Source organism: Chiloscyllium plagiosum, unplaced genomic scaffold (genome assembly GCF_037043375.1).
Source record: "Chiloscyllium plagiosum isolate Xiang-an unplaced genomic scaffold, Cpla_swu_hap1 HiC_scaffold_5, whole genome shotgun sequence".
Classification (NCBI taxonomy): domain Eukaryota; kingdom Metazoa; phylum Chordata; class Chondrichthyes; order Orectolobiformes; family Hemiscylliidae; genus Chiloscyllium; species Chiloscyllium plagiosum.
Genome location: NW_028270143.1, coordinates 111,269,169 through 111,292,059, shown reverse-complemented (window position 1 = coordinate 111,292,059; position 22,891 = coordinate 111,269,169). Strand labels below are relative to the sequence as shown.

Below are 22,891 nucleotides of genomic sequence, written 5' to 3'. Positions count from 1 at the left end.
GAAAGAAGTGAAACGATCATGGTCATTCTAACAGATGAGAGACTCAACAAACAATCAAGGTATTTTTCAAAGTATAATTTCAGTTACATCACACTGTAAACTTTTGCTACAAGTTCCATGTCTTACAATTGTGTACTCCACAACCACCTGATGAGTGGCACTCCGAAAGCTAGTGCTTCCACTTAAACCTGTTGGACTATAACCTGGTGTGTGATTTTTACCTTAATATTTCTAGAAATCAAATTGATCATCTTATAGTCATGCAGCACATCATGGAGTGACAAATGTTTTACGAAATTGTTGCATGATGAATTCAACTGGAAATGCATCTTTATGATGTGTGACTATTAAAAGTTAACAGTCATTGAAAAATGGATGAAAAGGCTATCAGGCAATGGATGCTGATCGACTGAAAAACAGTATAATTTCGCTCCACAAATGATATTTGGTTATTCTAACCAAATAAATAGGTTTATTTATCCTTTTTGTTTGTCCTTGAGTTGTGGTGACTTTTTGTTTCACATTGATCTGGTCACACAAACCATCTTCGTTGTGTTGTCAGTTTTTGAATGAATTAGAAGTTGCTATTTAGTCAAAGACCATTCACAAATTGCTCCAATTTCCAAGTATAAGAAGCCAGGAATGAAATAGCCAAATATCACTAAGATTGAAAATGGGGAAAAAAGTTAACAAAATATTTATTTTCTTTGAATTTTGGCATGTTCATCTTCTTCTAATATCTTCCTTTGCTAACTTTTCTTAGTATGTCACATTATAGAATATAGAAACCTTAATATGGGCAGAAAATGTCTAAAACTAGTTGTTTTTGAAAAGGCAGAGATATAGAAATACATTTCTATAAAACCAAGAGAGACTGTTGTTAATGTAAACAATTCTTTGGGTCTTCATAGCACGTACAAGACAAACGACTTGGAGGCAGACAGGTTAATGAAAAGAAAAATGGCTGGATTATACCCTCCAGAGGAATGTGTAAGGCAGTTTGTGGCTTTATAAGAGATTGCAGAATGTCACAAGGCTCAAGGGAAACCAATTTAAATTTGTTTCAGTGATTTTTGTGAAGCTTTGACCTACTATCTTGTGCAACCATCATGAAGTGGATAAAGCTATGGGAATACAAGGCCAAATGTTGGATTTTTTTCCTGAGACCTGTATTGTGGCTCCAAAATAAACAAAAACTTTGAATATAAAAATTAAAATTACCAGTGCAATTAAAATTCCATGCTGTAAAATTTCCTGAAGGACTAAAAAAATCTATTTTTACATATATTTAAGCAGATTATTCATATTGCAATAATGCATTGTTATCTAATTTTATTCAATTTATCAAATCATATGTTGTCTAGCCTCTGGTCTGCCACAGAGAGCTTCAAAAGGACAGAAATATGTTACTTATTCCTGTATGGTTTCTTGACAGGATACAATGTGAATTCTATTGATAACTAGCAGATACAGAGATAGGAAATTAATTTGAAAAGAGGAAACAATGAGATTACAATAAGATACAGATAGCTTAAGCAAGTGGCAAAGATGTGGCCAATGGAGGATAACGTGGGAAAATGTGAAATTGCTCATTTTGGCAGAAAGAATTGAAAAACTAATCTAAACTAACCTTGACTAGGGAGCTTAAGGTGAAGAAACACCGACGGGGCAGTGACCATAATATGATAGAATTCACCCTGCAGTTTGAGAGGGAGAAACTGGAATCAAATGTAATGGCATTACAATTAAATAACTGTAACTACAAAGGCATGAAGGAGGAGCTGGCCAGAGTTAATTGAAAAAAAAAAGGAGATTAGCAGGGAAAATGCGGAGCAGCGATGGCAAGAGTTTCTGGGGGTAATTTAGGACGCACAGCAAAATGTCATCCGAAGGAAGAAGAGTCAAACGAAGAGGAGGAGGAGGAGGAGGAGGAGGAGGAGGAGGGATGGTTGACTAGGGCAGTCAGGGACAGCAAAAAAAAAAGCACACAATGTGGTGAAGATTATTGGGAAGACAAGACCAGTACAGGATAATTGAAAAAGCATTGAGAGAAGCTGAATTATGAGAGTAAGCTACTAGTAATATTAAAAGACTTATAGAGGCTTATAACATCATGAGGGGTATAAATAGGGTTGATATTAGGTGTCTTTTCCCTAGGATGGGAGATTTTAAGACGAGGGGTTAATATCTTTAAGGTGAGAGGAGACATTTGAAAAAAAAGGACATGAGGCAAATCGTTTATACCAAGGGTGGTTCACGTGCAGAATGAATTTCTTGAAGTAGTGGATGCAGGCACAATTATAACATTTAAAAAACACTTAAATAAGTCCATGAATAGGAAAGATTTGAAGGGATATGGGCCAGAAGCAGACAGGTGGGACTAATTTAGTTTGGGATAGTGTTCAGTGTGGACTAATTGGACCAAAGGTTTGTTTCCGTGCTCTACGACTATAGGAGATTTCTTTTTAAATTGAAAAGACGGAAGCCTTAGTGGTGGAGGAACTTATTTTTTTTAGATTACATTACAGTGTGGAAACAGGCCCTTCGGCCCAACAAGTCCACACCAATCCGCCGAAGCGCAACCCACCCATACCCCTACATTTACCCCTTACCTAACACTACGGGCAATTTAGCATGGCCAATTCACCTTACCTGCACATCTTTGGACTGTGGGAGGAAACCGGAGCACCCGGAGGAAACCCACGCAGACACAGAGAGAACGTGCAAACTCCACACAATCATTCGCCTGAGGCGGGAATTGAACCAGAGTCTCTGGCGCTGTGAGGCAGCAGTGCTAACCACTGTTCCACCGTGCTCCCCACTAAACTCCCTCGTCAAGGTTTAAAATAGAGGCCAGTACAAAAGAGGAGTTGGGGAAATTGAAAGGCTTGAAGGTGGATGAATCATCTGGACTGGATGTACTGCACTTAGAGTTTTGAAGGAGATAGCTGAGGAAACTGCTGAAAGATCACCACCAATGTCTTTACAACCACTGCAGTCAAGGAGAGAGGTAGAAGATAGAAAACTTTAGGCATCAGTGATGGGTAAGATTTTAGACTCCATTATTAAGGATGAGATTATGAAGAGCATAGTAAAGTAGGGTTGAGTCAGCACAGCACCAACAAGGGATCTGTCAGAATTCTCTGAGGAGGTAATGAGCAAATCAGACAAAGGGGAGCCAGTAGTAATCGCTTTGGATTTCAGGAAGGCCTTTGACAAGATGCTGCACAGGAACATAAACTCTGTGTAATTTTGTTTATTCTTTTGTAAATCAAGATGGCACCAGATTATGGCAATGCAAAATGTTTGTTGTTTCTTTCCAGATATATGTGACAATAAACAATTCATATAACATAAAATAAAGTAACTATCCCTAACACTCTGGGCTAGATACTGACATAGAATTGGCTGCCTGGGAGAAAGCAGGAGTAGGAATAAAGGGGTCTTTTTCAGGATGGCAACTGGTAGTTAGTGGAGTTCTGTAGGGGTCCATGTTGGGACCACATTATATGTTAATGATTTAAATGAAGGAATTGAGGGCATTGTTGCTAAGTCTGCTAATGGCACAAGATACACGGAGGGACCAGTAGTGTTGAAGAAACAAGGAGGGTGCAGAAGAACTTTGACAGGATTGGAGCATTGCTAGATGGAATACAACGTGGAAAAGTGTAAGGTTATACACTTTGGTCGGAAGAATAAAGGCATAGTCTATTTTCTAAATGGGGAAAGGCTATGGAAGTATGAAGCACCAAGGGACTGGATAGAGTGGATGTGGAAAAGACATTTTCATCAGTAGGAGAGACCAGGACCCAAGGGCAGAGCATCTGAGTGAAGGACTGACCTTTTAGAACTGAAGAAAGGAGGGATTTCTTCAGCCAGAGGGTGCTGAACCTGTGGAACTCATTGCCACAGAAAGCTGTGGAGGCCAAGTCCTTGACAGCATTTAAGACAGAGTAAGGTTGGTTCTTGATTGGTAAGGGGATCAAGGATTACGGGGACAAGACAGGAAAATAGGACTGAGAAACATATCATCCACAATCAAATGGTGGAGCAGACTTGATGAGCAAATGGCCTAATTCTGCTCCTGTGTCACATAGCTTTATGGGGAGAGATGGCAGACATAGTTTAAACTAATTTGGCAGGGGAACTAGAACCGGAGCTACAGATCAGACGATGGGGAAGCTGGTGAACTGGCAGATACAGCATGCAGAAAGTCTGTGAGTAAGGATAGCCAGTTAATAGGGCAAGGCTGCAGTCAGTGTGATGGGTTAGAGTGTGTCTATTTTAATGCAAGAAGTCTCAAGAATGAGGGTGAACTGAGAGCACGGATTAGTATTTGGAGCTACAATGTTGTGGCCATTATGGAGACTTGGATATCAGGGGGGTGGGACTGGTTGTTGGATGTTCTGGGGTTGAAGGTTTCAAAAGGAATAGGGAGGGGGGTAAAAGAGGTGGGGGAGTTGCACTGCTATCAGGGATACTATAACAGCTGCAGAAAGGGAGGTCGTTAAGGAGGGTTTGTCTACTGAGAGACTACGGATGGAAATCAGAAACAGGAAAGGGGCAGTCATTTTATTGGGAGTTTTCTATAGATACAATAGCAATAGAGACATGGAGAAGCAGACTGGGTGGCAGATTTGGGAAAGGTGTGGAAGTAATAGGGTTGATGTCATGGGTGACTTCAACTTCCCCAATATTGATTGGAACCTATTTAATGCAAATAGTTTGGATGGAGCAGATTTTATCAAATGTGTCCAGCAAGGATTCCTGACTCAATATGTATATACGCTGACTAGAGGGGAGGCCATATTGGATTGGGCGCTTGGTAACGAAACAGGTCAGGTGTCAGATTTCTTGGTGGGACAACATTTCAATGATAGTGATCATAACTACCTGACCTTTACGATGGTTATGGAGAGGGATAGGCGCAGATGGTACGGAAAAGTATTTAATTGGGAGAGGGGGAATTACAATGCTATTTGGCAGGAACTGTGGAGCTTAAATTGCGAACAGATATCCTCAGGGAAATGCACAACAGAAATGTGGAGGTTGTTTAGGTAGCATTCACTGATAGTGCTGGATAGGTTTGTCCCACTGAGGCAAGGGTGAGATGCGAGGAACAAGAGGATGGTCAAAGTGGGGGTAGGGTTGAGCAGGGATTGTGGAGGGAACTTGTGCCTGGAGTCAGAGGTGGTAAGGGAGGTCCTTAATGAATGCTTCACCTCAGTATTCACTAGTGAAACGGACCTTGTCGTTTCTGAGGACAGTGTGAAACAGGATGATACACTCGAACAGGTTGATGTTAATAAGGAGAATGCGCTGGAAAGTTTAAAAACCATGTGGATAGATAAGGCTCCCATGCCAGACAGGATATACGCAATGTGACAATGGGAATTGAGGGAAGATATTGCTGCACGTTTGGCTAAGATCTTTGCACCCTCACTGTCCACTGAAGTAGTACCTGATGATTGGAGGGTGGCAAATGTTTTTCCCTTGTTCAAGGAAGGGAACAGGTACAACCCTGGGAATTACAGACCAGTCAGTCTTATATCGGTAGTGGACAAATTATTAGACAGGATTCTGATAGACAGGATTTATGATTATTTGGAAAACCATAGCTTGATCAGAGATAGTCAGCATGGCTTTATGAGGGGTAGGTCATGCCTCACAAGCCTTATTGAATTCATTGACAATGTGACAAAACACATTGATGAAGATAGAACAATGGATGTGGTCTATATAGATTTTAGTAAGGTGTTTGATAAGGTTCCCCACGGTAGGCCTTTTCAAAAAGTAAGGAGATGTGGGATACAGGGAAATATGGTTTTCTGGATACAGAATTGGCTAGCCCATTAGAAGATAGAGGGTGGTAGTAGATGGAAAGTATTCAACCTGGAGCTTGATGACCAGTGGTGTTTCACAGGGATCTGTTCTGGGACCTCTGCTCTTTGTGATTTTGATAAATAACTTGGATGCAAAGTGGAAGGGTGAGTTAGTAAGTTTGCTGATGATATGAAGGTTGGTGGAGTGGTGGATAGTGTGGAGGGTTGTTGTAGGTTGTAACGGGATAATGACAGGACACAGAGCTGGACTGAGAAGGGCAGATGGAGTTCAACCTAGAAAAGTGTGAAATGATTCATTTTGGAAGGTAGAACTTGAATGCAGAAATACAGGGTTAAAGGCAGGATTCTTGGCAGTGTGGAGGAACAGAGGGATCTTGGGGTCCACGCCCAAAGGTCCCTCCCAAGTAGATAAGGTTGTTAAGAAGGCATATATTGGCTTTCATTAACGGGGGACTGAGTTTAAGAACCGAGAGGTTACGTTCACAGAGTCATAGAGATGTACAGCATGGAAACAGACCATTCGGTCCAACCTGTCAACGCCGACCAGATATCCCAATCCAATCTAGTCCCACCTGCCAGCACCCGGCCCATATCCCTCCAAACTCTTCCCATTCATATACCCATCCAAGTGCCTTTTAAATATTGCAATTGTACCAGCCGCCACCACTTCCTCTGGCAGCTCATTCCATACACGTGTGAAAAAAGTTGCCCCTTAGGTCTCTTTCATATCTTTCCACTCTCACCCGAAACCTATGCCCTCTAGTTCAGGACTCCCCCAGCCCAAGGAAAAGACTTTGTCTATTTATCCTATCCATGCCCCTCAATTTTGTAAACCTCTATAAGGTCACCCCTCAGCCTCCAACACTCCAGGGAAAACAGCCCCAGCCTGTTCAGCCTATCCCTACAGCTCAAATCCTCAAACCCTGGCAACATCCTTGTAAATCTTTTCTGAACCCTTTCAAGTTTCACAACATCTTTCCGATAGGAAGGAGATCAGAACTGCATGCAATATTCCAACAGTGGCCTAACCAATGTCCTGTACAGCTGCAACATGACCTCCCAACTCCTGTACTCAATACTCTGACCAATAAAGGAAAGCATACCAAACACCTTCTCCACTATCCTATCTACCTGCAACTCCACTTTCAAGGAGCTATGAACCTGTACTCCAAGGTCTCTTTGTTCAGCATCACTCTCGAGGACCTCACCATTAAGTGTACAAGTCTTGCTAAGATTTGCTTTCCCAAAATGCAGCACCTCACATTTATCGGAATTAAACTCGATCTACCACTTCTCAGCCCATTTGCCCATCTGGTCAAGGTCCTGTTGTAATCGGAGGTAACTTTCTTCGCTGTCCACTACACCTTCAATTTTGGTGTCATCTGCAAACTTACTAACTGTACCTCTTACGCTCGCATCCTAATCATTTATATAAATGATACAAAGTAGAGGACCCAGCACTGATCCTTGTAGCACTCCACTGGTCACAGGTCTCCAGTCTGAAAACAACCCTCCACCACAACCCTCTGTCTTCTACCTTTGAGCCAGTTCTGTATCCAAATGGCTAGTTCTCCCGTGTGATCTAACCTTGCTAATCAGTATCCCATGGGGAATCTTGATGAACGTTTTATTGAAGTCCATATAGATCACATCTACCGCTCTGCCCTCACCAACCCTTTTTGTTACTTCTTTAAAAAACTCAATCAAGTTTGTGAGACATGATTTCCCACGCACAAAGCCATGTTGACAATCCCTAATCAGTCCTTGCCTTTCCAAATACATGTATGTCCTGTCCCTCAGGATTCCCTCCAACAACTTGCCCACCACCGACGTCAGGTTTACTGGTCTAAAATTACCTGGCTTGTCCTTACCACCCTTAAATAGTGGCACCACGTTAGCCAACCTCCAGTTTTCTGGCACCTCACCTGTGACTATTGATGATACAAATATCTCAGCAAGAGGCCCACCAATCACTTCTCTTACTTCCCACAGAGTTCTAGGGTACACCTGATCAGGTCCTGTCACCATCTATTTCCCTACATTCAATACCTTCCATATCCTTTTCCACAGTAAATATTGATGCAAAATACTCATTTAGTATCTCCCCCATTTTCTATGGCTCCACACAAAGGCCGCCTTGCTGATCTTTGAGGGGCCATATTCTCTCCCTAGTTACCCTTTTGTCCTTAATGTATTTGTAAAAACTCTTTGGATTCACCTTAATTCTATTTGCTAAAGCTATCTCAGGTCTCCTTTTTGCCCTCCTGATTTCCCTCTTAAGTATACTCCTATTTACTTTCTACTCGTCTCAGGATTCATTCGATCTATCTTGTCTGTACCTGATATAGGTTTCCTTCTTTTTCTTAACCAAACCCTCAATTTCTTTAGTCATCCAGCATTCCCTATAGTTACCAGCCTTCTTTTTCACCCTGACAGGAATATACTTTCTCTGGATTCTCGTTATCTCATTTCTGAAGGCTTCCCATTTTCCAGTTGTCCCTTGACCTGCGAACATCTGCTCCCAATCAGCTTTTGAAAGTTCTTGCCTAATACCATCAAAATTGGGCTTTCTCCAATTTAGAACTTTAACCTTTAGATCTGGTCTATCCTTTTCCATCACTATTTTAAATCTTTTAGAATTCTGGTTGCTGGCCCCAAAATGCTACCCCACTGACACCTCAGTCACTGCCCTGCCTTATTTCCCAAGAGTAGGTCAAGTTTTGCACCTTTTCTAGTAGTTACATCCACATACTGAATCAGAAAATTTTCTTGTACACACTTAAATTCCTCTCCATCCAAACCCTTAACACTATGGCAGTCCCAGGCAATGTTTGTAAAGTTAAAATCCCCTCCCATAACCACCCTATTATTCTTACAGATAGCTGAGATCTCCTTACATGTTTATGCTGCAGCTCTATAAAGCCCGAGTTCGACTACTCTTGGAATATTGTGTTCAGTTTTGGTCGCCTCATTATAGGAAGGATGTGGAAGCTTTAGAAAGGATGCAGAAGAGATTTCCCAGGATTCTGCCTGAACTGGAGCGGATGTCTTTTGAAGAAAGTGGAGGGATCTAGGGCTTTTCTCTTTGCAGCAATGAAGAATGAGAGGTGACTCGATAGAGGTGTACAAGATGATGAGAGTAGATAGCCAGAGAGTCTTTCCGAAAGCAAAAATGGCTATCACGAGGGGATGTAATTCTCAGGTGATTGGAGGAAGGTTTCGGGAAGACGTTAGTGGTGGGTGCTTGGATTGTACTGCCAGCAGTGTTAGTAGAGTCAGATAATTTGAGGACATTTAAGCAACTCCTGGATAGGCACATAGATGATAGTAAAATGTAGGGTATGTAAGTTAGTTTGATCTTAGAGTATGATAAAAGGTCAGCGCTACATTGAAGGCCGAAAGGCCTGTACTGCGCTGTACTGTTCTATGCTCTGACATGTGGGGAGGTCTGCTGTTCACTTGCATAAATTGCTGAGGTTAGGATGCAGATGCAACAACTAATTAAGAAAGTTCATAGAATTTTATCATTCCTCAAGGGGAAATGAAAACTAAGTATGAACTTATGCTTCAGTTATACAGGGTACTGAAGAAACCAGATCTGGAATACTGGAGTCAGTAATGGTCACCTTATTTAAGGAAGGATTTAATGTATTGAAGGCAGTTCAGAGAAGATTTACTCAACTAATATCTGGAATGGACAGGTTGATTGAAAAGGAAAGGTGAGATAGGGGAGGCTTGTACTTGCTGAGTTTAGGAGTAGGGGCAACTTGATTGAAACAAAAAATCCTGAGAGGTCTTGGCAGGGTAGATGTGAGGGAGATGTTTCTAGATTCTCCTTGAAGAGGAACTTAATGACTTTAAAAATCAGAGGTCACTGATTTGAAAACAGATTGAACAAAATATTTTCTCTCGGAGGGTTATATATCTTTAGAACTCTCTTCCTGAAAAAGCTGGTCAAAGCAAAGTTTATAAGACCATAAGCAATAGGAACAGAAGCAGCCATTCAGCCACTCGAACCTGCTCCACCATTCAATGGGATCACAGCTGATCAGATATTCTTCACATCCATTTTCTTGCCCTTCCCTGATAACCTTGATTCCCCTATGGTTCAAGAAATTACAAGTTGATCTCAGTTTTAATCATGCACAAGCTCTGCCCCCACAGCTGCCTGACACTCACCCCTCAGAAAAAGATTTTCATCATCCCGGTCTTAAAGTGGCACTCCTTTATTCTGAGTCTGGGCCTAGTCACTTCCATGAGGTGAATCAACTTCTCAGCTTTACTCTGTCAACAGCTATGGAAATCTTTACAATTCAATGAGATCACTTCTCATTCTTCTAAATTCCAATCTCTCCAAACTGAAGATCATTCTCGTGAACTCTAATATTTTCAAGTTTGAGATAGATAAATCCTTCATCAACCAAGGGATTAAAAGGTTATTGACGTAGGTGGAAATGTGGACTTGAAGTTGCATTAAGATCAACCATGATCTTATTGTACAGTGAATCAGCTTTGAGGGGCCAAATGGTCGATCCTGCTCCTGATTTGTTCATCCATAAGTATAATTTTAATCATGGTTCCCTATATTGTTGTCCACTTCTAATAGCTACAATTTCAACTTGCTATACTTTATATTTCAGATACATTAGTTCAATAATTCTTCCTGTATCAAGTTCCAACCTTTATAGAAATCAATTTGTGCATCACAAAACACTTTTCTGATATGTAGAACAAAAGTAAATGAGACATAAACTTACAATCTTAGAACATTTTGTGCATGCAACGTGAGTGTTTAATTACATGACCTCGATTAGGTTTCAAACTAGCCCTGATATACTTTGGGAGGTACACATCTGGTCTGTGCTTGTTGACTTACTAATAATGTTATGTTGATATAGTGTACTAGAGTTGGAGTATTTGACTGATCAAGACATGATCCGTTTACAGAATTATGAAATTTTACAGTACAGAAAGAGGTCATTTGACCCATGTCTGTATCAGCTCACTAAACTCACTTTCAAATATATACCCACTTACGTGGCTGCTGCACATATGCTGTGCCAGTGGCCTGAAGAGGGAGATAGACTCAAGTTTTGTGGACGATATCCTTGCATATCCATTGGGAGAAAGGCAATCAAAGCAGTAAGTCAGATTTGTTCAGGCTTTTTTTGCAACATTTAGGACCAAATATGTAACAAGCAAATAAGACAGAAACAGTGTCTCTTTCCTTTCTCACTTGTTTAAAAATGGGTCTTAACAATTTTTTATTAGAATTAATATTATGAATATTGAAGAACCAGGTGCATCAAAAAGGCAGTGGAGGAAAATGATGCACATTTTTAGTTATTCAGACCTGAAAGCACACTGGGATATAGAAATATTGAAAAGAGGAAAATTAAACATTTGAAGAAAAAAAAAAGTTGGGATGAAATCTTTCCCCAGTGTAACCACAATTCATGCAAAAGCAAAACAAAACTGCACCACTTTGCTGCTCTCCAAAACGAGGCAGGATTTCAGAGAAATCTGTGCAGATAGGAGAGAACCCAGGAGCAGGATTGACCATTTAGCCCCTCAAAGCTGATTCATTGTACAATAAGATTATGGTTGATCTAAGTGCAACCTCATTTAAAAACATCTACAACAAAAAAAAAATTGGACAGGAAACAACTAAAACATTGAAAAAGGAGCCTGTACTTAGTCACACAGATTCCTGGCAAGTTAACCAAGGAATGACAATCTATAAAATGTCCTTGAGTTGCACTATTTAAACAGGCAGTTCAGAATAACAAACAACAGAATGGAGGAAAGAAAGAAAACCAAATCCTGCCTGGAGCAATATTTGGTACATTTATTTGACAACAATCTGCAGTTGCTCTGAGTCTTCCGAAGTAGCTGTGCAAAATTTAGAGAAATGTACCTGAAAGAAATATGAATAGCAATATAATGTATATCTTATACACGATTCCTCAATAGCTAAATTCTTGATTTAATTTCCAGCTTGATGCATACCGCTTATTTAACAAGCACTTTTAGCAAACTGCTGATTGCTACAAGAGTTATACCAATTGTTATCAGATGAGACTGAATTGTTGATTAATATAGAGAAGTACTAGTGGCTAAAACAGACAGCCAAAACATTTCTGCATTTAAACTTTGTCAGTTGGTAAATAGATTTTAAAAGTAAATTGTATAGATGAAGAAATGAAAATTAAAAGTTGAAGGCACAAAACGAATAGAGATTCTGTGTTCATGACTTATCACAGGAAGCCTCCTCGCACCATCTGGTAACAAAGTCAGTTAAACCAGATAGCTCAAGGGCTAAATACACCATGCGGTGTGCCATTCAGCCATGCATTTTATCAATACCAACTGAAAGGCTTTTCCTTTCCTCAATTTTCAATGTGCATATGTTTTGTATGTGTAATGTCAAAGTAAACAAATATATATTTTATAATAATGGCCAAAATAATAATTGGAAAAACTGGAGAATAATTATACTAAACTAACAAACAGCCATTTTTGCTATACTTCAGCTGAAGATAAAGAAAGAAGTTTAAGGGTGATTATTTTGTTTAAAAGCTAATAAAATACGTCATATATTACGACCATTATTTCGTTGGAACCTACACAGATTTGATATTCTGCAAGTCATCCTCAGAGCAGAAAACACCTTCAAATAAGTATTGTGAAGACTACAGTCATTGCCTTTGGCACCCAGTTTACACTCTGCTCAGTCAACATTAATGCTAACACTCACCCAAAGGATAAAACTAACCCTGATGTCCTTTTAATCTTGAGCTGAACTTCTAAACCGAAATCCTCTCCATTCAAAGACTACCTGTTTTCCCATTTGTAACACCATGCCTATCTCTGCTTTTAGCCCTGCTCGTCATCTGATGGAATCCTGTCCATGAAATTATTCTCTTTAGACTTGGCTATTCCAATTGTATATTGGCAAGTCTACAATGGCCTTGCTCTGTAACACCTCTAACCACCATTTGTCCTGCAATACTCCACAATTTCTGCACTCCTCTTGTTCTGGCATATTGTGTAGCCATAATTTCAATTGCTCCATCAATTGCAAGCTTGCATTCAGTTGCCAAGGTCCCAGACTCTCTATGCCTCCCTTTATGACACTCCAACTTTTAACTCAGTTTTTGAATGCCTATCCCAACAGCTCCTTTAATTTGCTTGCTGACACTCCTATAAAATGTCTTGGGGTAAAAACTGTTATTGTATATTATGCAATTTTATAGAACAAGTAATTTTTATGGCTTTAATTTTACATTACGTCCAAAGTTTTTCACACTCTGAATTCAATCTTTGCATGTTGTATAATTTTCTCCCCAAGTACAGGCAGTTCTCAGTTAACGTGCATTACGACAGCACAACTTACTTCTAACATCACTGAGGTATTAGGGAACAGTATTTTCAAAAGCACTTAGCTCTGTTCACAATAGCGTAATTCCAGTGGTGATTGTTTCATGCGCTTCCTTCTGCACAAGTGTCAATGTCGCAGCGAAGTCTCTGTTGTCTGCGCATGTGCTGATGGCAGCGCCTGTCTTCCATTCTGCGCATATGCTGAGGTCAGCTGCTGGCAGAGCAGCTGAGAGGGGTACTGTACAAAGAGCAGCTTTCTGAGAGAGATACATTGAGCTGCATCCTGTGAAAGCTATACTACTCCTAGATTATCCACTTTTTTGAAAAGAATGGAGGGCATAGTGACAAGAATGTCAGAAACAAGCATCCTGGTGTTAAAATTACAGGTGGTGAATGCATAAGGCAGGCTATAACACTGGAGGAGAAGCTAGATATTATAAAGCATTTTGAGCATAAGGAGAGAATGTTATATAGCTCACTTAACAAGAATGAGGGAGTCTACTACGCATCATGGCGACCCTCTGTTCGCTGCATTAACAATATTTTTGAAATGTACTGTTAAATTTATTTTTGTTTCATTGATAAATATGATTTATACCTTCATTCAGGCTGTGCTATACTTTTGAGCAATCATGAGTGATATTTGCTGGTCTGCCTGAACCACACTTTTTCCCTAGGTCCCATTATTTCTAGTAAGCCAGCGTTCACTGAAACATAACTATGGCATTTTAAGAGAACGACCTGTACCCCAAATTTTCTTCCAATAATGGAGATTATCTTATCTTATTACTCAACTACATGCCATATTTATAATATGGAATAGAGACTAGATTTTAAACTGGAAAGAAAAATGAAGCGTGAGGCATACACAGCAGGTGAGTCAGCATCAGATCGAAGTCGAAAAGTATAGTGCTGGAAAAGCACAACAGATCAGGCAGTATCTGAGAAGGTCAGATGTCGTTTTGGGCATAAGCCCTTCATCAGAATATTAGGCCAGAGGCAATAAGATAAACAGTTCCGCTTAAGGCGATCATGGAAGTATTCAATAGATTGCTTAGCACTAACTCTTGCAAAGTCAGAGGGTGATGGATTCCAGAGAAATGAAAATCTCTCAGATGAGACACTAAAACGAGATGCTCCCTTCCCATTCCATTGGGCATTAGCATGATTCCAATGGCACTATTCCAAATATTTACAGGATACTTTTCCCTGGTGTCTTGGTTGATAGTTATTCCTCACTTGACTATGTCACAGACAAATCTGTCATCATTTTGTTTTATGTGGTGCAATTTAAACCATATTATTTATGTCACAATCACACAAATGTACCAAATTAAGCGTAAAGTGCTTGGACTAATTTTGAGATTGTTAAATGCATTATATAGATGTAAGATTTTGTCTCTATATATAATGATGAGTTAGTCCACTAAAGTATCTCCAATTTGCTAATAGAAAAAGAAATATTAAAACATTGAGCTAAAGCAGACATTGAAACAATATCTAAATTGTGGAAAAAGAAAAGGCAAAAGAAAGAGATATCAAGTGAAAGAATCGGAGGGGTTGTGTAATTGAAACTAAAACAGAAAATGCAAAGGAAACATGATGAATTCACTAACTTCAAATTAAAAAAAAAAATAGGTTGACCATGGGTTCAGACTTCTATATTCTGACAAATGCCTCCAAAGATCAGTCCATTCCAAATTCAACCAATGAATGCCTTTTTCCACTGACAGATCTTTCCTATATCACAAGTACCCAATGTCATGAAGTCACCCTTATCGAGCCTTGAATTCCAAAATTTTTATTTCAGTTCAAATTTAAATTTCACAAACTGCTGTGATTGAATTTGACCCACTGCCGCCACAGCATCAGCAGGGACAAATAGATTGCTGATTTATAAAATTATCATGTGAATCTCTCCTTAAAAAAACTTCAAAGAAAGGTTTAATTTCCAACATTACAATTCTACACAAAATTCAGATTTTTTTCACTTCCAACAGAAAAACGTTTATATAGCTTCTTCGAAGTAGCTAAGTGTCCCAAAGTGTTTCACAAGAGGTTGTCAAATAAAAATTTGACATCAAAATGGGAAGAAGAAATTAGATCAATTAGAAGTAGGCTTTAAAAAAATGTTAAAAGGAGATGGCACATGTTAAGAAATAGTGAAGGAATCCTAGAGTTTAGGCAGCCGAAGGTAACATTAATATCAAGGATTCAGAGATCTCAGGAGCATTGTAGGGTTGGATGAGGATACAGGGTTAAAGAGGGCCAAGGAAAGAAGCGAAGGAGAATTGTACAAGCAAGGAAGTGAATTTTAAAATCTAGGCATCACTTCGTGAGGAACACATCAACATAGAGTGGTCAGTACAGGGGTAATGCATGAACAACTAGGGCACAGATTTATTAACATGTGTTTGCTAAGTGTCTGATTTTGTTTTCTCCCAGGGGATTTCAGTGTCACTGGCAAAGTCAGCATCATCTCTAACTGACCTTTAATAGAGTGGCATGGAGCATTTCAGATGGTAGTTGGGAAGAAAAACCACATCATTGTCGTATTTAGGCCAAATTAGGTAAGAAATGTAGATTTGCTTCCCTTAAAGGATGCTAGTGAACCAGATGAGGTTTCTTTGGGTGGACAAATGACTATTTCATGACACCCTTGCTGTGATTAACTTTCACTTCCAGATTTTTCTAATTAATTTATATTTAATTTCACTAACAACTGTGGTGGGACTTGAACCCATGCCCTGAGAGCATGAGCTTCTAGATTACTAGCCCATTAAAATTTCCACCACATCCCTTTCTCTGCTTTGATAATTTGCTAAAGTTGAATACAATTAGATTAACCTATGTTTGACAAGGACAAGTGGAACACACTGAATTTGATTATCTTTGTGCTTGTAAAACTGATACTGAATAGCTGAACTAAGCAACACATACTTCTATTCTCAAATCAGTAATTCACAACAGAAGTAAACATCTTCCTTCAGAATCTTAATGCAGAAAGCCTATTTCAATTTTAGCTTCTGTTCTGAGAAAAAAAAAGGTGCCATATCAATTCTCTCTCTCATTTCATACTAAGGGACAAGCTACAATATTTCAACAAGAAAAAAAAAGTGTGGAACAATAAACATTTCTACCATCTGCAGTTTTAGCATTTAAGGTGTACTGGGAATATGGAATTCAAGTCTTAAAAGCTGCAAAATCATTTTATTTATGGAGTTAATTTGATTAAGCTAAAATCTTGAAGGACATAGAGAGGTAAAAAAACTGGGTTAAAAGGAACCAAGAGAAATCCTCAGAAGTGCCAGGATCTAATTGACCTGTTGACCTTGTCTATTATGCCATGCCTCAGCTATTTGACTGTTTAATGTTAATCTTTGTTGGCCAACAAATATTGAGAGCTTAAATTCTAAATTAGTCATTGTCCTTTATTTCCAATAACATTATTCTCTAACAGGAATTTTCTGACCCTGGAATTTAATACAAAGGCCAAACCCTAAAACAATGGTTTTGGTAGAAAATCTATTGGGTCTTTTTAGGCACTTTCAGGAGCTTAAATGAAAGCCTCCAAAAAGGTAGCAATTTCAGGATTACTCAAAATGGCAACTGAGCACTGAAAGATGATTACTGTAGCAGAAAATAGTGCTAGGAGTAGACTTATGCAAAAATTTCTGATATGTGCATGGGAAAACAAATCAGTCCCACAAGGAAGGAAACAGTGTTAGATCTAATCTACAGAAAATAAGTATGGTAGTGAGGTGTGTCACTGATGGAGGTCATCTATCCAACAGTGATCACAACATATTCTGAGTTCAAGTGATTATGAAAAACTGAAAAATATCTAAATGAAAAAATGCTCAAAAGTAGAAGAGCTAAGGAGGATCAAACACAGGTCACTTGACAAAGATGACTGCAGGGTAAAGCAGTGACAGGGTAATGAAAGATTTTCAGGGAAAAGATAATTTTAGTACAAACTAGCTATATTCCTTTGAAGAGAAAAAGTCGACAATCCAAATCTAATGCCCTTGGATGCTGAAGTTAAAGTGAAAATGAAAAATAAAAGAAGCTTAAAACAACAGATCAGGAGCAAAGTTCAGTTAATGAATGATTATGGAAATGACATGATGGACTCATAAATATAGAGGCAAAAACAGGCCATGAGAAAGAGGCCATCTGCAAATCATAAACATTAACTCTAAGTCATATAAAAAATGTGCATAAACAAATAGTTCATATGAATACCATACAATGTTTTTCACAGAATCATTTCTAATACTTGAAAAATTTGATGAAATGTGATTTTGATGAAGCAGCTTTCAAATATTTTATTTTCACCTCATTAGGTACAAAATTATGGCACTTCATTGGATTTTTAAACCTCCCAGATCAGAAACACGAAATTCTGAATTGAAACTGATCCAGTTAGGTGAAACATTGTACAAAAAATATACGAGGGCGTGGTTCGGTGAAAAGTAGAGGTTGGAAGAATTTGTTCTCATTTCAATTGTAACTCATGCTGATAATAATGGCCTTTCTTGAACAGTTGAGAGGCGTTTTGCAGCTTAGGCAAAAGCCAAGAGTCACTGGCACCACTAAACATTCATATCCAGCTGCGAACATCTTTTCGATCATAGCACAACTCTGAGAAAACAGCTTCACAGCACTGTCAGGCAGTGCATTCCAGATTGCAGAGAAAGATCTTTGATTTGGACTTTTCTCAATCTATTCTATCAAATCTTCATCAAACCTTGAAAACATCTATGTGGTCTTTCAAAGTGCCAGCACAATTACAATGGGCCAAATGGCCTCCTTCTGCACACTAAGTTTTGATTATTCTGTTACCTGCACAAGAGGAGGTCGTTGAGCCAAATCTCCGAGCAGGAGCCTTGAACCACTTAAAAGCAGTAATGGTAAATTTGTAATGTTCTGTCTAGTGTTGGGTGAAAACAATGTGTGTGTGCAGCCTCAAATCCAAAAACACATTCCAGAATCTCTTAAAGACGTCAGAGGCAACACCTCCATATTTATAATAAATGGATTTCTGTGGCACTGCACACAATAATTCACAGCATATAAATTGCGGTACACTGGCTCGGTGGTTAGCACTAATGCCTCATAGTGCCAAGAACCCAGGTTCAACTCCAGCCTCAAGCAACTGATTGTGTGGAGTTTGTACATTCTCTGTCTGCGTGGATTTCGTCCGGCTGCTCCAGTTTCTTCCCACAGTCCAAAGATATGCAGGTTAGTGGATTGCCCATGCTAGAACTTTCCCTGTAGTGTCTAGGAGTGTGCAGGCTAGGGGATTAGCCATTGAAAATGCAGGGTTACAGAGATAGGGTAAAGGGATGGGTCTGACTGGGTTGCTCTTCAGAGGGTTGATGTGGATTTGATGGGCCGAATGGCTTGCTTCCACACTGTAGGGATTCTATGATTCTACACTTTTGTGCATCTCATTCCTTCATATGGCTGTTTATCCTTTCTGCTTCTCTGAGTGTCTTTGCTTCCCTCTCTCGTTCTGGCTTTTTCTTCCATGTGGCAAGAGGTCAGAGGTCTCCACACTCACCCAGTTCCTTTTCTTCCACTTATCAATTTATCTCTAAAAGACTTGCCTGCTTGCTAAATTCAATTTACTTCTTTTAAAATGGAAATCAATTCAAGACACAAATATTATCTGTCTGTTGCCTCATTGGTGTTTCAGCACCAATAATTAGCATGTTTACACAAACTGACTGTTCATAAAGTATATATGATTCAACTCATTTATCCCAAAAGTCCAAGAAATGTCATCTTCTACCCTCTGCTTTATAAATTCAACTTGCTCCAAAATAGATATCAACTTGCTACAAAGTCATTGTCTGCTTCACTATCTGGTGACAGCTGTTAGGAATTACAATTTAGATTTTCTAGTTGTCAGTGGTGCACAGTGAGACAATTAGATGATTTTTCACTTCAATTTTCTTCGTGCCAAACTGAATTATATCATTTTCCCACATTGTACTCCATTAGCCAGATCTTTGCCCACTCATATAACCTGTATGAAACACTTTGTAGCCTTTTCTAATGTTTTCCACGCAAGTTTTCTATCCCGAGCCATCAAGAAATTTATCATACCTAGAGTTCCTTCATCAATGACATTTATATAAAACTGTCACAAGTTGAGACTCCAGCATTGATCCCAGTGGCACACCATTCTATCCATGTAAATATGCTACCTCCATACCATGAACTTTTACTTTAATATGGTAACTCATCAAATTCTGTCCAGAAATTTAAATACAGTATATCCACTGGTTTCCCTTTATGAACATTACATGTTACTTCTTCAAAGAATTCCAATATCTTAGACACAAATAATGTTTAACAAAACAAGAATTGGATTTCTCTTGATAAAACTATGTTAACTCTGTCAGATTACTCAGTTTCTCAAAATGCCCTGCTAGAATGTCTTTAAGCATAGCTTCCAATATCTTCCCGATGATAGATGTGAAGTTAACCAGACTAGTTTTCAGTCTACCGCTTTCTGAACAAAGGAGTAATATTTTCTAATCTAATGCGGCCTTCTCCAAATATAGCTTTGGGAAACTAAAACCAATACTTCTAACATCCCACTAGCTACTAGATTTTTGAGAGTCTCTGATGAAATTCATAAGAATCCAGGGACCTATCACCCCAAAGCTTTAATAATGTTATCAGTACCGGTTTTATGGTAATTGTGGTTTTCCTTAGTTCCTCCCTCCCTTCCATTTCCAGGATGTTACTTGTATCCTCTTCAGGAAAACTAATGCAAAATGCCGGTTTATCCGCTATCTCCTTATTTTCAATAAATTCTCCAGATCTATTTCAATAGGACCAATACTCACTGGCAAGCTTATTAGTAGCCCTTTTTATATTTCTTATTAGGGCTCATAGATTAATGAGCAAAAAATTAATGTTAATTGTTCTTCGCCTTTTTCAATATAGTGTCCAATCCTTTAACCTACCATACACCTTTGTGTAATTATGGGCCCTGACAACATTCTGGCAATAGTACTGAAGGCATGCACTCCAGAACTTGCCAAGATGTTCCAGCACAGCTACAACAATTGTATCTACCTGAGAGTGTGGATAATTAGAGTCGAAGAGTGTGATGCTGGAAAAGCATAGCCAGTCAGGCAGCATCTGAGAAGCAAGAGAATCAACGTTTCGAGCATAAGCTTTTCATCAGGAATGAGGGGGTGGCACAAGGGGGCTGAGAGATAAATGGGAGGGGCTGGGGCGGGGGGGGCAGGAAGGTATATGAGAATGCAATTGGTGAAGTTGGGGTGAAGGTGATTGGTCAGACAGGAGGGTGGAGCAGATGGGTGAGAAGGAAAATGGACATGTAGGACAGGTCAAGAGGTGCCAAGTTAGAAGGTTGAATCTGGGATAAGGTGGGGTGAGAAGAACTGGTGAAATCCACATTGATCCCATGTGGTTGGAGAATCCCATGGCAGGAGATGAGGTGTTCTTCCTCCAGGCATTGGGTGGTAAGGGTTTGACAGTGGAGGTGGCCCAGGACTTGCATGCCAACTAATCTCCAGTGCTCACTTTCTCCCAGTGAGGATAATTGCTCAGGTATATCCTGTACACAAAAGGCAATCCAGCCAATTACAGCCCCATTGATCTAGTCTTGATAATGAAGAGAGTGTTGGAAAACATCATTAACAATGCCATCAAACAACATCTACTTAGCAATAACTTGCTCACTGATACTCAGTTTGGGTTCCACCAGGGCCACTCTGCTCCTAACCTCATGACAGCTGGCACAAACGTCAACAAATATGAGAAACTCATGAGGTGAAGGGAGACTACCTTCTCTTAAAAGCAAGACTGCATTCGACCAAGTGTGGCATCAAGGAACTCCAGCAAAACTAGAGTCAGTGGTTAGACATATACGTGGCACAAAGGAAGATATTTGTGGCTGTTGGAGATCAGTCATCTCAGCACGAGGATATCTTGGCAGCGGTTCCTCAGGGTAGAGTCCTTGATCAAACAATTTTCAGCTGCTTCACCAATGACCTTCCCTCCATCATAAGATCAAGTTGTAGATAGCTGCTGATGACTACACAATATTCAGCACAATTTGCAATTCCCCATAGACTGAAACAGTATATCCAAATGCAGCAGGACTTGAACAATATCTCGGCTTGGGCTGACTAGTGAAGAGTAACACTTGCGATACAAATGACAGGAAAATACCACCTCCAATAACAGAGAAGCCAACCATTGCTTCTTGACATTCAAAAGCATTACTATTGTTGAATCTCTCACTATCAAGATCCTGGTTTTCATCATTGACCATAAACTGGATTGGACTAGCCACGTTAATACTATAAGGTATGACTGCAGGCCACAGGCTAAGAATCCTGCAACAAGTAACAAGTCCGAAAATGTCTGTCCACCATCGACAAAGCCTAAGTCAGAAGTGCGATAGAATTCTACCCACTTGCCTGAATGAGAGCAATTCATTCAAAACTCAGAAAACCTGACATTGTCAAAACAAAGCAGCCCACTCAATTGTCTGAGGATGTGTTGTTAGTCATTCCTTCCACCACCAATGCTCAGTAGTGCACTGAAGGAATTCACCAAGGATCTTTAGACAGCACCTCCCAAACTCATGACCACTACCAACTGTAAGGGCAAGGGCAGCAGATATGTGGGAACACGAACACCTACAAGTTCCCCTCCAAGCTATTAACTACGTTGCTATTACAAATATTTGTTGTTTCAGTATTTCGGAGTCAAAATTCCAGAACCTGTTCTCTAACAGCATGGTGTACCTACACCAAATGACTGCAGCATTTCAAGAAGGCAGCTCAACACCACCTTCTCAAGTGTAACTAGGAATGGGAAACAAATGTTATCCAGTGATGTCCACATCCCATATGTGAATTATATTTTTAAAAACTAGCCTTGTTTCCAACAGTCATTGGATCCTTGCTTCTAAAATTCTTTGTCTTTATTATTTGTGGTCCCCATCCAAACACTTGTACATTGTTGGCATTTGGAAAACAAAGAACTATCACCACTTTGCTTCCTGCTCATCCTAAATGTCACACACCCTTCAACACTTAAGTCTCAATCGGTTTCTAAGCGCTACATAAATACACAAATGCTTGCCTTGTTCACAGGTCCAAGATCTCTCAATGGCACTCTGATGAACATTTTAGTTGCTACAAATTCCAATCCAAAAACTCAAAGTTGTGCATAAAAACAAATGTCTCACACTCTGACACAAACTCTGACCTATGTTAAGGAAAAACAATTTTCCTGTTTTAAACAAACAGAAGATGTAATTCTTGCCAGAAATCATCAAAAGAAGAAGAAAAACAAAGTTTCTACCAACAGATGGATAAATTATCAGAGAACACAGATTGATGATAATTGACAAAAAAAAACTGAAGGAGAGGCGATGAAAATAATATTTTCATACATTGAGATACGATCTAGAAAGTACTACCAGCAGATTCAGATCCAGTCACAGGAGTCAAAAGGGGAATTGAATATCTACCTGAAAAGAAAATACAAAGTGAAATTGGAAGAGAAGAGAGTAAGGCTACTTGATAGCTTTCTCACAAAACCAATATAAGAACAATAGTTCTTTAATGAGCAATTTATTTTGAGGTGTAGAGAGGGAGCAAGGCTCA

The 22,891-nt window shown here is 39.4% G+C and overlaps 1 protein-coding gene and 1 long non-coding RNA gene across 4 annotated transcripts in view; one reads left to right on the top strand and one right to left on the bottom strand.

Annotated features, from left to right (window-relative positions):
* cnpy1 (canopy FGF signaling regulator 1) overlaps positions 1-22,891 on the bottom strand; it is a 78,842-nt gene that overhangs the window by 49,585 nt on the left and 6,366 nt on the right. The window lies entirely within an intron of this gene.
* Positions 18,281-22,891, top strand: part of LOC148150009 (uncharacterized) — a 42,177-nt gene continuing 37,566 nt past the window's right edge. For both annotated transcript variants that reach the window (XR_015757272.1, XR_015757273.1), the window contains exon 1: positions 18,281-18,467. This is a non-coding gene — a long non-coding RNA (uncharacterized LOC148150009). The remainder of the gene's footprint in view (positions 18,468-22,891) is intronic.